At 38.3% G+C, this 15,097-nt stretch overlaps 1 long non-coding RNA gene across 1 annotated transcript; it reads left to right on the forward strand.

The window, feature by feature from the left end:
* Positions 1-2,621: 2,621 nt before the first annotated feature.
* LOC121901290 lies at positions 2,622-5,295 on the forward strand. Its single transcript, XR_006097228.1, has 3 exons — positions 2,622-3,689; positions 3,955-3,969; positions 4,481-5,295. It is a non-coding gene; the product is annotated as an uncharacterized LOC121901290 (long non-coding RNA).
* Positions 5,296-15,097: the final 9,802 nt, after the last annotated feature.

Below are 15,097 nucleotides of genomic sequence, written 5' to 3' on the forward strand. Positions count from 1 at the left end.
TTCATTGAGAAAAGTGTGAGGAAGTTTTTAGTGCTAGTTTGTACTTTGTCACCTGCACATACATGCTGAATCATGTCATGGTCGTTCTTCTTTCTGCTCAGTTACCAAAATGCCAGGTCTTACATAAGCGAACAGCTCTGTATCAACACATCAGTTCACATATCTTTTATCACTGTTTGATATTGCCACAAAAACACACACACACACATTTGTTCTGCTGACAAGCCTAACAAGCACAAACAGAAGTGACCTGGTAGCATGTCTCCTCCCATCTTCTCTGATCTTCTCTCCCTCTGATGGTCAACATGTCAGTATCAATCCATGGTATTAAACTGACTGGCCTTGGCCTGCATCAGGGAGAGAAGCACAATAAATCAGACAAAAGCCCTGTCATTTTCCCTGCCTCTCTGGTCCAGAGGTGAGTCACCGCCTAAAACAAACACAACACCAGTCATCAGGATATCTACTGTACTTGATGCCAAACACTGCTGTACGTGTTAAACTGTGAGGGCTCTGACCTGCCTGGTATCACTCTCTGTACAGGTTGTCTTTGCTAGCAAGGCTCTGTTCTTAGAAATGTTTAAAAATTACCACATATATTGATTTTCGATGCTCAGGAGTCATAGGGTCACCCAATGAATTATGTTCTATTTGACTGCTGTTAGTGTGTCTGGAACAATTTCGGCGATAAACTGTGATCATATCTTTTGATATAAATCATGAGTAATATCAAAAAAAAATCATTTAGCTGTTCTTTTTTGGTGTTATACGCCTGTATATGCAAGTTTGTAGTCTTGATATGATTTATGTATTCGTATGTCTTTTTGTTTTTGCATTCAATCACATAGTTATTGCCAATATACTGGATGATAATCATACAAGACATATTGGAGGGCACCGTGGGTATGCATATGAAAAAAAAAAAAAACTCAGTAAGTAAAGCAGATGAGAGGATTTGCAGAGTTCAAAGACATTGATGCAAAAAAAGAAAAAGAATTGATCAGCCACACTAGAAGTTAGCCCCAGGAATAACAAACTAAAATAGTTGCATTACATGCATTCAATTTTCAATAACTGATTTTTCACTCAAGTTGCTGATGTGGCACTTTTGGCAGATCTAAAGAGGTTAACTAAGAGATCTGCGTTAAAAGGCTGCAAGTCTTGCAGCAAAGCAAACACGCGATCTGGCCTCTAACATACACAAAGATGCATCTATATCCAGCTTGTTCGGAATGTACAGTACAGTAAGGTACAGTGAGTGCTGGAAGCCACAAACTCTCAGGCACTGAGTACAGTATATATCATATTCTCATGTGCAGCTGTCACTTTTATGCCCCTGGCTAGAATGGTCCAATTCATTAGTGGGGCCCGAGGTTATCTCGGGGGGTTTATTTATGAGGTGATACGACCAGTTCATGATATGTCACCATGTTATCAAACCTTGTTTAAGGTGTGTGGTGAGTTATTAGTGACGTAGGAAGAAAGGCGGCAAGCTGATAGCAGGGTCAAGAGTATGTGTGTGTGTGTGTGTGTATGTGTAAATGTGTGCATGCAGTTTGCAATACAAGTAAAACTACATTCAAAAGTAAGTACAACAGTATTAGCAACAAAATGTACCTACAGTATCAAAAGTACTTGTTCTGCACAAAAAGTGTCCAGTATTATATATTACATAGTTAGATTGGTAATACTGATGCATCAATGTGTAAGCAACTATTATAGCTGGTATTTTCTTCAACAAAATATCCTAAACTTTATTACTATTTTTTTTATCCTAATATGAAAAGTACCTACAGCTGTCAAATAAATGTAGTGGAGTGAAAAATACAATTTTCCTCCAATTGGAATAGAAGTATAAAATAGTGGAAAACACTCCAGTAAAGTAAAAGTTCTTCAAACTTCCTCAAAAGTACCAAATTTAGATATTTTAGTTTAGGTACACTACTGGTGCAGGATGTTTGTTTTTTTTCCTCGTGGAACTCTTCACTCCACGTGCAGCATATGTTGGTTCACGAGCCTGTGTGTGCATGACCTGCTGTCTGTGTGTGTACATTATGTGTATTGTTTGCTCTGAACAGTGTGTTTCTTTCCCCTGGGAACAAACTACCTAAATATAGAGAGCAAGGTCTGACCTGCCACTATGTACGTATTTGTCCTCGACACAAGACAGACACAACAAGGCCCGACACGGCAAGAATCAAGGATAGCCGTACTGTATGGTTCTAAGTCACAACTGTGGAAACTGTAAAATTTTCATCCGCCATTAATATTTTAAAAAAAGAAAAAGGTTTTTGCATTATAATGTTTGTTTCTTTTTTATTCTTTAGAAATGCTAGAAAACTCAGCTCCTTATGTTTCAAAGTAATGATATTTGACACACTGACTTAAATTCCACTTTAAACTTTAAATTTTAAATTTACTTTAATAAATTCCTACTTACCTGAGAATTCCAGTGTGATTTGAGTTTTATGCTTTTCCAAACATCTCAATCTCCTTTTTGTTTGTTTTTTTATTATTATCTGAGTGTAAGGTCTAGGGATAGCCTCTGTAGTATTCTTTACAGATCGTGAAGCTCTCTGAGCATTCAAATAACCTTCTGGGCTATATAAATGGATTTTATTTGACTTTATATTCAGTTCCCAAAAGCATAGAAGCAATTCAGGAGAAGTAATCCCTTCATTTTGTGGCAAGATAAGGGGAACCTTTGATGCCAAGGCACAAACCAAATTTGTCCACCAACTATAGGCCATAAAACTTAACAGGTATGAAACAGATTTTAGTAATTATGGCTTTAAATTACAAGTTTACTGAGAGAAAAAATAACAGAACATGAAAAATCTCACAAGATCAAAACAGTGGAAAACAAGCTACAATGAAGAAGTGTAAGAATTAAATAAACAACCCGATCACACTGAAGCCGTCTTTCCACACAGTAGCTGGAAAACAAGGATTAATAGAAACATGAAACCCATTATTTAACTCTCATTCCACCACTTCACAGTACAATGAGAACATGATGAAATTTGTAAGTGCCTGTCACGGCGAAGGGGTTTACTGTGACTGTCAGCCTGCATTCAGTGTGTGTAATAGCTACTTGAGACACCGTCTAAAAACACTTCAAACAATGAAGGTTCTGAATGAAGGTTTGTTGTGATGGACAGACACTATGACACAGCGAGGAGCCGTCTACCTTTTCACGATAATGAACATCTTAATGTGATCTGAAGCTGTAAAGAATGTGCTGCGGGGGATAATCTTACACATTAATGTGAGTCTTGCATAAAGCCCTAAAGTGTCTATATGTGTGTGTCAGTGTGTGTGTGTGTGTGTATGTGTCATGTATATTTGAACAGACAGACCTTTGGTGTATTTCTACTTTTTCTCTACTTTTTACAGACTCTAGCTCCAGTTTGGGTATTTCTTGTAGCGCATCCTGCCGCACCTCCCACATTTCTAAAGAACACTTAAAAGGATGAAAGTTTTCTATGCAGTTTAAGCCATCAAAGCATTAACGCGGAATTTTCTTTTTTTTTAACTGAACAGGTATATCCAGCGTATTAGTCAAAAAACCCTGTGATCTCCTAAATCCAACGGAATGTTTTTGGAGTTGAATGAGTTCCTGTCTGACAATCAAGACTGACGGTCAGAGGTGAAGGTCAACTCCTGATACCATAGAAAAGGAGCAGCATGTGGGTGACCTTTCTGCATAATAACCATTGCATAAGCCTCAGTGTGTATGCATGAGTGGGTGTTTGTTTGTGTGTTGCTGTGCTTACTTGGTTGTTTGTGTTCGGTTTGCATGTGGTGGATCCTGCTGGGGCATATTTGTGTTTGAGTTTAATGCGTGTGTAGGAAAGCACTTACACCCAGTTTATTTTTAACCTGTGCGTGTGTGTGTCACCCTTTTTCCATGCCACAACCACGATGCCTCCGGCCTTTCCCGTTAATCTGCAGGGCAACACAGCAAGGGTGAGACTCCTGAATCCAGGCCAAGTTATGTTTATACTCTTAACCTTATCGTCTGTAACTGTGGTTCCAATGATGCCAAGAATTAGATCACAATGTTCAGCACCTCTTCAAATGTTGTCTGGAAGGCTGAGGGATTACCACAACGCCGCCTAAATAGGCAATGATGCTAAATGGAGGGAATGATGTTAACTGATGTACCACTCCACAGCAACAGACACATTGTTGCTGAATCTGTACATTCCTCCAGTAAAACACACATTTGGTATTCTCTCTGTACGTTCAGTCATTACAGTTGCACTCCGACTACTAGTGATAGCTCAACGTGAATGGAATTTTGCAATGTAGCGCTGTCTATTTCAATATCTGGAGTATGTACAATATGTGCCTCTTGCGGGAGGATGAATGTCTCTGCCTTGCTAGCAACCTGTCAAACCCATCATACCCTGGCTGCGAGCGCCTCACGCTCCACTCCGCTAACGGCGTGTTATCTGTCTGGCCTTCTTTCTCTCAGGCTGTTGAGTCACCTGAACCCAAGCAGCTGGGAATGTTGTTTGCTGATGTGTCTCCTCTGCAAATCGACACCTCATAGCCTCAAAGCTCACCGACACCACTTGCTGACAAATGATTTACTGGTCAAAGGGGCTGTGGACATGCACATGTTTACGATTGATATATTATGCTAGTAGCATTAGCGCAGTGCCACATATTTCTTAAAAGTTTAAAACGCTCAAGCAGTTTTATAAATTATTCTGAATTGGTGAATGTGATAATTGTTGTTTATGGGCTTTGGTTAGCTAATGACGCTGACTAACGTGCTGTAGTTGCTATGCAATTTTAGTGTTTTAATTAGTGTTTGCATCATTTTATTTTTGGTAAACTAACATAAACCTTTACTATTCCACATGTATATTTGTGTATATTGATTGTTGTACTTCATTATACTGTTTAAATACAGTACATATGTATTATAAAAAATGCAAAAACTGAATACCTTTGATATGTAAATGTAAGGTTTTTTGATCTTGTTACATTCTCTATAGCACAAGATGCAAAAAGTTGTCGCCTCATCGACTGATATTTATTATATAATTTCAGTGTGCTTGTAAGCACTCGGCAGGTGTTGCAGCAGTAGAATAACAGTATAATTGCTTTTAAGTAATATAACACAGAGAGTTCCATGTGTTTACATGCTGTTGTACACTTGGGGTTCAGGTTCAGTACATGTGTGTGAATGTGTTAAGTGTTGTCGCTGGCAATAAAGCGTGTTATGTAACAAACACAAAGTGTGAACTGCTCCACGGAAACACATTCATTTCGCAAATGAACTCAAACAACAACAAATTAAAGGCATTGCAGACTGACTTTTTTTAACCTTTATTGTGTTTCATTGATCAACCATTAATATAAATAATAACTAAAAGAATAATGGTTAGATGAAGATGTAGATAGATGTATGCTAATCACAATTTATCACTATTATTGCATGAAAATCATGAACCCATAAAATCATATAATCTAAGAAGAACAGTAATCTCAAGTTATTCATTTCCTTCATGTGTTTTTTTTTCAGGCTTTTCACGCTTTTTCTTTCATGTCATATAAATAATCAGTCACTAGCAGTGACACATTTATGCCAAAATGCACGTTATACACTGTATAATGAATTCCATTTTCTATGCAGACTCAATTACTAATAGATACACATAGCCAAGCTCTTCATCACATATTAACATATAGTCTTTGTCACTTTTAGTTTTCTCCCTGAAGGAAGGAACTGCATTCATACTTAATGTTAAATATTACATTCAGCAGTGAGAAGTAAAGTACATACCACTGCTGCAGGTGACAAAAGTAGCTCAAAGGCACAACGATACAGTCTGTATGTCATTAATCTTCAGGGGAGACATACGCTGCTGTCATGATGTTTTGCTTCCATGATTGATTATCAACCATACTTGAATGTTTGTATGGCAGCTAAATGCAAAATTGTAAATATGAACGCTATGGAAATAGAAAAATCTTAATTAAGACATCATGCGAGGGGCAACTTTTTAGATGAAAGCCTCACTCTGTTCAGTGCATTACTATATAATACCGTTCATTCATGATGGCATGAGTGTTTTCCCTTGTGACCCACAAGGCTTAAACCTAAAGCAAATGAAAACTGTCAGTTATGATGTTTTGTTTCATATATGTTTGAGGAAGGGATTCCAACATATTAACTTGCATAGTAACAGATCAGACCTACACTCTGTACCCTCTGTCATAGCTGCAGATTTGCAACAGATTTTTATTAGAATTAATGTAGATTTACTTTGCATTCATGTATGCATGAGATAAATCTATACATTGTAATTTATTTTCTGAAGTGTGAAGTGCAAGATGAAGTTTAGGATCATGGCTGGTCTGGTCCTGAAAATCAATAATACCTATCATTATGTTGTTTGTTGCAATGTTATATAAAGGTTACATATGAAACCTCCGCCCCCAGAAGACGCAGCATCTGTAGTGAATAACTGTTGGAATGCAACAGAAGTGTAAAGCGAGCTAGACAAACAGGGGTGGCCTGACTTGTAATTTAAAAAAAACATAACAATTTAGCTACCGATATAGGTATATAATGATCTGGCCTGCTAGCAAACAATCCTTTCTGATCCACAATAGCTCCACACAGCTGGGGACAGGTTAAACGGCTGTAAAGCAACACTCATAAAGTTCACAACCCCGGAAAACCACAGGAAGGCAATAAACCACTAGAGAACATGTTGTTCTACCATCCAAACAGAGCTCAAAAGGGGCTGCCTTCAAAAATGGAAGCAGGACAGGACAGGTGTGAACTTAGAGGATGCCCCCGACTCGCTCCGTTCTGTCTGTTACTCAGTGTGCAATTATATGATCTAATTATAGGTGTGCAATTATAGGATTCCATTTTATGTGTCTAAATATATGATTTAAGGGTGAGTTCTCCTTATAAGCTGAGCTTACAAACAAAGGAAGTTACTTAACAAAGTGCTGCACAACAAAGTAGGGTGTCTGCACACTTGTTTTTAGCTCGCGCAGAATTTATTTGACTGAAAAAGGCAACATTTCAACCCTACGTCATCAGGAAATGGTCAACATGACAAAGAGCAGGATATATATATATATAGACACCAAATTACTTACATCATGACAACATCATTATGTGTACAGTTAGGACTCAATACAAAACCAAGATCGAAAACATTATCAGTTCCTGAAAAAAGTCACAGTTCCCATAAAATTGATTGTAAATTACACATATGTGGGAGCGAGAGAGCTTAACATGGCAAGACTTGCCTTATTAACATGATTAGGAAATTTGTTGAACCATAAGAAAAAAAAAAAAAGGATTGATTAAACCAATTAAGATGTTATTGTAACTTTACAATTAATTCACGTCAATAGGCGTGTGTGCTGTAGTGACTAAAAGAACAGCATGGCCTCTGGTTGACATATATCCTGCAAAGACTGGATCAAACTGGGTCATTATGTAATGTCTTTTCATTCCAATATTGTTTGTGTAGAGGTGTCAGACTGAACATTGCGCAAGTTTTTGGCATCACCTGTTTGACATGCTTGTTGCCTCCTGTTCACTTCTAAGACGTCAACATGTCAGACACGCCTCAGAGAAGACTGAGTCAAATGTTTTTTTTGTTTGATACTGTCTATCTCCAGCCTGTTGGACCACTTTCTCTCTGACTTACTCAGTTCGGCTCACGCAACCAAGGTCACAACAGGTGACAAAATTTCATTAGGTAGTTTTGAAACTCATCTGAGCAAGATGAGTTAAGAAATTGGAAGGCTCTGGGGAAGGGAAATTCTGCTGAGTTGGCAGCTTCTTCTTTCCACAACATCTCCCTGGTGTATTTCTTATAAATCGGTGTGGAAACTGTAAGTGGTCACAAGACTGCAAGCTGACGGGACGCTTAAAAACACATTTAAGCCATAAGAAAGAAGTGGCGCACTGAGCTCATATGTTAAAGGCAGTTTTTGTTATTGAGCATATCAAAAATTCACTGAAAATCAGGCTCCATCAATATTTTGTTTTCCTCATGCCACGTTTAGCCAAATTCCACAGATGTTTTTATAACCAACAATGAAAATGTGTGACTGTGACAAAGACTAATGACAATAACACTCTCCCATTCCAACCTGCTTCACATTGAACAATGGATTATTGTGTTTCTGAAAAACACAGAGCCTGAGACAAACTTTTTTCCAGACATTAACAGTGTTTAACAATCTTATCTATAACTGTAGAAAATTCTTTTCAGTCACACGACATTCAGTCTGACTGCAGGAATCCTGCAGCATAAGGAGGAGTTTAACAACGAGAACGCCTGCTGATTAATGTATTTGTCACATTGTTGTTGTTACATTGTTATTGTCTTTAATAAACGTCTGCCTTTTTGACCCCTCAAACATCTTCTTCTCTAAGCTTACTAACATTTTCCACAGCAGCCATTTTGACATGTCGCAGCAGGAAAAGTGCGGGTATAATTAATAACATCTCCAATGACTTAATTATATTGAGGTGAGTCAGATCCAGAGCCCTGGTGTTGTGCAAGGTTGACGGGAATAGCTTACTGGGACACATGATGGAACAGAGCCATCGTTAACGTTATTTGTTACACCTGTGCTTCTCCTGGTGCGACAAGTCAAAAAGTCAATAGGTCAGACTCAGTACTGACTGCTCTATATCTCCATTCTGCCATTTCAACACCTCACTGACCCTGCTCACTATTTACACCCGACAGTGTTTCAGAATACCTGGAGCATCCATTCTTCATCATGCTATAGAGTATCTGGTTAGTTGGGGAGAATGAACATTAGCAGAAACAACAACTGATGTTCCAAAGTTAGTCTTTATTTAAAGAAACCTTACTTTTGCACTGTTCATATTTCCCAAATTATAACATTGTTACAAAGCTGTTACAATATGGTTTATGCTGCCAAGTGTGTCCATTACTGTTTTAAAATGCAAAACACCTTTTTTTCTCAGATGTAATAACATTAAAGGGTAGGTTCACTTTTTTTTTAAGTCTACCTTAAAACAATACTGTCATGCCCGTATGTATGTATATGTTCCTCCTGTCCATACTGGCCCTATATAGATTCCTCCCTGGAATCATTTCATTATAAGTGATGAAGGGGACAAAATCCATGGTCTTCAGTTGGTGCGAAATTGCATTTCAAAGTTCAGCTGAAGCTAATATGAGGTTTCGGCAGACTGAGTTAGTCAAATCAAGAGACTATCTTTCAAAGTTACAGTCTTTGAAGTATTTTTTTTGTTACTATCCCTCTGACATGACTCGGCGCTGTCTGTGGGAGCACAAAGAGAGACTTTCGTACTAACAAGACAACAACCAAACTGATTTGACTAACTCAGACTGCTGAAGCCTCATATTAGCGTCAGCTAAACTTAAGTAATAACGAGGACTGTGGATTTTGTGCCCCATCACTTACACTGAAATCACTTTAGGAAGGAATCTTTTCTGTCCTGGTATGGACAAGAGAAACAGTTACACTCTACATAAACTGTTTCAATCTTATTTAAGGGCATGTGAGTATTGTTTTAAGATAGACTTGTAAAAAAATGTGAACCTACCCTTTAATGATGTCTGAGTTACAACACTTGTGCTTTTCCCACTATGACAAGTCAAGAAATGCTTGTAATAGGAAAACAAACATTTGTATCTCATGATTTGCCACATATTGAGAGAGAAATATGTTTGGACTACATCAGTTTTAAGAAAGCAGTATTTCAAACAGCAGCACTCTTCTTCTGCTTTTGCATTCAACTGACTGGATTTCTTTCAGTTGGTTTTGTTTTCCCCTTCTATGTATGATTTATCAGAAATGGGTGTATACCATCATAAATAGGACCGTAACAGTATTAAGATTGTTATTATCTTTTTTTTTTTTTTCCACTGTTCTGATATGCTTGCCTCAGTCCTGACATGACTTGCTGTGGCTGCTCAGTCAGCTCCACCCCACAGCACATAATAAAAACAGACTTAACCTGGATTTAGACATGTTGTGTTGATATCAGGGAGGTATAACGGCTCACACGTACATAAGGAAAGCAATCTCACCTAAGCCTGCACATTAAAATGTATCACATTTCTCTATTGATGCTGTAATTTTATCATCTAAAAGTTCGTCTACACCAAGGACCATGATGTTTTATGATCATTTCATATGTGACATATAATGTTCAAAGTTTTATCACAAGTTATTAATGAATGATGATGTTTATCTTTGTGTATGACCAGCCTAAGGGAGAATCCTCTACCATCTCTTTATAACACAAATGTATTCCCAAGGTTGTCTGGAGTTCATTTCCTGTTCTGTTTACATCTTAAACTTCCTGCAGCCCACTGACAACTCTCTTCACATGGGCCAAAACTGGAACAGAGGATGAGGGATGTTTACCATACAAAAGGCACAGTCACACAAATAGACCACAATGAAGGAGGGAGAGTTGCATAATCCTTTGCAAACTCTGTGGTAGAAAGTAATATGACCATAAACATTTTGCCGTAAACTGTTCCATAAACTCAACACAGTAAACTGCCTTGCTATCTTTGCATACTTAAAAAGGCTTATTCAAGTCTAGGCAACCACCCTCAGCTTTTAAGTATTCCCACAAAAAACTGAACATCCTTCATTTGTTATTATGTTCACTCGCATTCTTATAGCTTGCGTCAGATATACAAGAAGTTAAATATAGATCAAAGACTGACTTTTCCTAAATTATAGCTGCACAGCACAGTGTTAAAAACAATGTGGCTCTTCTGTGCACTTCAAATGAACTTGATTTCTACCAGCTAAAAATCTGTGTACATAAGGGCACACCCAGTTCCCATAAAAAACAAGATACAAAATTGCACTAGAGTCAGCAACCCCAAAAACAATTTATACCAAACCACAATGCCCTATTTTAAATTTTAGAAGTAAAAAGTCCTTGTCTGTTTAGTTTGATTTAATGATTATCATACAGAAATTCTGTGTCATAATTCGCTAAGCAATCAGGAAGACAATCTTGTGACTGGTAACCACTGTTTTGGAGGAACAGAGCTTGGGAAATGTACTTTTTTAATGTGCAGGTTACGCAATCATCTCCTCTTTGACCTTGCATGTGTCACATGTTAGGGTAGGGGTCTGTGCACAGTAGGGGTCTGTGTTCATTTCAGTTCAGGCTCTTGCTGTGCAGTGGTGCCATGAACGGGGGTATCGCCGTAAATCCGAAACCACTGGCTTCTGACCTTGTGTCTTTATGAATAAGATGTCCTGAGCTGACCACATTCCAAGAGTGGCTTTGATCAGCTGATATACAAACACAGCCGACACCACCATGAATAAAAACAAGAGGTTCTCAAGTGATCACTCGCAATAGCCAAGACCTAAGCCACTGAAATGCTTACTGTATTGTTTTAATTTTGCTGTTTTTCATGTTTAATCAAATGCAGTTTTTCTGAAATACAACCAATTCAGACTTAATGTGTGTTTTCAATTCATCATGGTAAAATGACCCCACATAATACAGTCTGATTAGATGAAAGAATTTAGATCGAAGATTCTCAGAAAAAGCGTTTTATCACAGATAAGCAAGAGCATATTTTAAGAGTGGTTCGTTCCTGTTTTATGTTTAGTTATTGCTAAACAGACTGAGACTATGTTTAGTCAGCATGATAAGTCCAGCCAAAAGCTTGGATTGAGGTCATCCCCTCTTCAAGTGTGATAAACATTTTCAAGTTTATGTCAGGTTTCTAGAAACATGACAAACTCCAGACACTTGACCCACTCAGCCCCCATGCGTATACTTTAAATTCCCGTAGGTTCATCAGGTTCATCCTCCCAAGTAGCATCAGCAATGATTTAACATCCGGGAGGAATGTGTCAAAATATTCATCAGTTGTGACCTTTCAAATGCAAAACAGATGAATTTTAACAGCCAATTTTCAGCATGGAAGTCTTTTTTTTTCTACAAGTGGAGATTGATGGGTCAAAGATGAGCATTGCAAGTTGCATACAATATATGCTGCAAAAACCCCTTTTTACCATAGAGGGATGAAGAGTCATGACTGCTGATGCAAAACCCCCTTTTTACCACACAGAGAGAGTCATGACTGTTGATAAAGACTTGATAGAGCAAGCACTTATAGCCCACTTCTAAGTTTGAGCCAAAAAACCTCACTCACGTCAACTCTCGACCTCATTTCTGATCCTGACAACTTAGAGGATTATTGTTTAGCCCAACTTGTCGTAAACTGGATAAAAATAGAATGCAGCATGTAAGAGGACAAACATGGCTACATGAGATATACAAAGGATTATCAATGGATTAATTTGATTAGGCATTACTCAACATCTATCTGTCTGTGTCTGTTTGTGTTCTGTGTCTGAGTTTGTCCATTCAACATCATAAGGGTGAAGCACTGCCACATGGTTATGATCAGACAGCAAAAAATAAACACGTCTAACTAAGCTGAGGTACTTAAGATGATAACTATGCATACTCATCCTGAAGAAAATGCAACTACAAATTTGTAATAGGTCACTAAGGCAGCAATAAACTGCTCTGGCTCTGACAGGATCAAACCAACCCTTGCATGATCTTATTGTTTTCTGTTCTTTGCCCCTCTCTCTTTCAGAGGTCAACATTAACACCCACTTTGTAATGGTTTACATTGTCCTGTCAACAGATAAATAAGGGTTGTGAGGGAACACATTAATGCAGTAATGTTTTAAGTTGTGTAAGGTATTGCACCCCTGCGGCTAGTAAAATGTTCTCTTATCTGAGAAAGCAATGATGGCACATTTTCTGTATTACTTAATCAGCTGTTATCAACAATTTGCAACTCTTTTGAGCAACTTTTCTGGAAAGCAGAGTGACTTTTTGTTCATATTACAGGAAATGTGCAATGCACAGCACTGCATAACAATCCTGCATACAGCACGAATCTGACATTTGTTTCATTCGGCTCTAACTTTTATGTTGACATGATGAATATGCTGACATTTCAGAGGACACACAAGTTGTATATGTCTGCATGAAAAGCAGTCAGACTAAATTATTCCTCTGCATGCGAACTTAACCACATTGAGGCGGTTCTCACTTATCCCAGCACCACCCCTGAATTTCCAGCTGAAACAGATGTGTTTTTTTTCTCTCTCTCTCTCTCTTTCATTGCATAACACTTGTAATCCGACACAAACTCTTCTCTAGGCTTCCTGGATGCAAGCAAGCTCCAATCAAAAGGTTAATTCCATAACTAAGTCTCTCCTACACTTTTAATATTTAACTGTACTTTATGTCTGAATTACTGTAGCTTTGACTTGGATCGTCTGTGCTCTTGTTTTTTTAAACAATCAGGCAGAAACCAAAAATGGATGCTTGTCTTTAGTCATTAACAACTGAATGAATGCGAACACGTCCTACACATCAGCTAGTCAGCTTTTAACCCGGAATGATATGAATGTTTGAAAGATAGAACAGAAAACATTTTGAAAATTGGGTTATGTACTTTAGTTATGTACCTTGGCTAGAGGTGCTTAAATGACTTACATACTGTAAGTTTCATTCAAACATTCTCCCACATCCACATAGATGTGTCTCAGTGAGGTAAGAATAGACATTTTAGACTAGCTCTCGCTCAATTCATCATCAATGTTTGTGCCTTTTGAAATAAACTCCATTTTCAGAGGTAAGTGGAGGGAACAAATAAACAAGAACAATGGAGCAACCTAAACAGCAAACATGGTGTTGTGAACCATGACTTGAGATTCATGGTGAATTTGTTTCAGATAAATAGCCCTCATGCATTGAAGTGATTCTAGGACACAGTGTGACTAATCCATTCCCAAAATAGACTGACAAACCGACTGTTAAAACAAAATAGGAAATCGAGCCAAAGTTTTAATTGTCTTCAGATTGTTTGTGAGTGCATAGAGCCTGCGCCGTGTGTAGACTAGCTTTACAGCCTGGTGAATTTTTCCACTGTGATTGAGGCTGCATTAGCTGTTAGCATAAGTATCATTAACCTACAGTATCACATCCTGCTCTAGCTGACCCTGCAGCCTCTCTTTTCATTGACATGCACCAAGTGTTCAGGTATCTATATAGGGAAGTAGAAAGACAATTAACTTGTGTAAAAGAGCCAATAAATGCCTGTCCCTCTCCTCTTTGCCACATTAAACAAATGTCCTCTTCAGTCAATATCCATCCTACCACTAATTAAACGCAGACCACATTTCTGAGCAGGTCTATCGATCAGGATTGTCGGTTTCACACAGTTGTTTTGACACAACACACCGGGAGAGAGCTGGGTTTCATTTGTAAAAGTGAGCAATAGGGAAGACACAGTGTTTACTCTTGTGCTATTTGATCTTTGGTGGTGGTTCTGTTCTCAGCAATAGATGGATGTGAGCCTGGTCTACGCACCAGGGAAGCCACAAAATATCTAGTTACACACAGGCTGCACTGACTGGCTGCCAAACTGTCTGAAGGGAAATGCTACTAGGACAAACTGTTTTTCACTCTGGCAGATTCCAATGCTCTGGAAACATAGCTATTATTACCTCACTATCATTAGTGGTCGCCCTGTTTTTGACTTTGGAAAAAAAAACGTACTAGTATTTTAACTTTTTCCCCCTTAAAAACAAGTCAGATTGTGAGGTTGGTCTTGGTCCTGAGTTTGCAGAGCCTACACGCTAAATTAAAAGCAACTTTGTCCGAAGAGCCCTGTGGCTCACTGCAATATTGTGTTGTATCTTACAAATCCCATGCTGTTTGTCAGGCTGAGCTTGTAAACACACACACACACAAGGCTCACAAAGCTGAATAGAAATCAACATATATTCTAAGATGTTGTGATGGAGTGGCTCCAACTTCCAAGAATGCAGGGTTAGTTTTGCGAACAGACATCGTGTTGTTTCCTCTGAAATACAAATGAGAGGGATTTCACAGTGGTTCTCTTGTCTCAGCACCAGAAAATGAAATCATCCTGGGTGTTGTTACAGCCGCCTCATCTGCCTTGCGTGACTGGATATCCAGTGAATAAATCTCTCTGCTGCACAGAATATGGTAAACTCCAAAACATAG

This window comes from Thunnus maccoyii, chromosome 8 (assembly GCF_910596095.1).
Source record: "Thunnus maccoyii chromosome 8, fThuMac1.1, whole genome shotgun sequence".
Lineage (NCBI taxonomy): Eukaryota > Metazoa > Chordata > Actinopteri > Scombriformes > Scombridae > Thunnus > Thunnus maccoyii.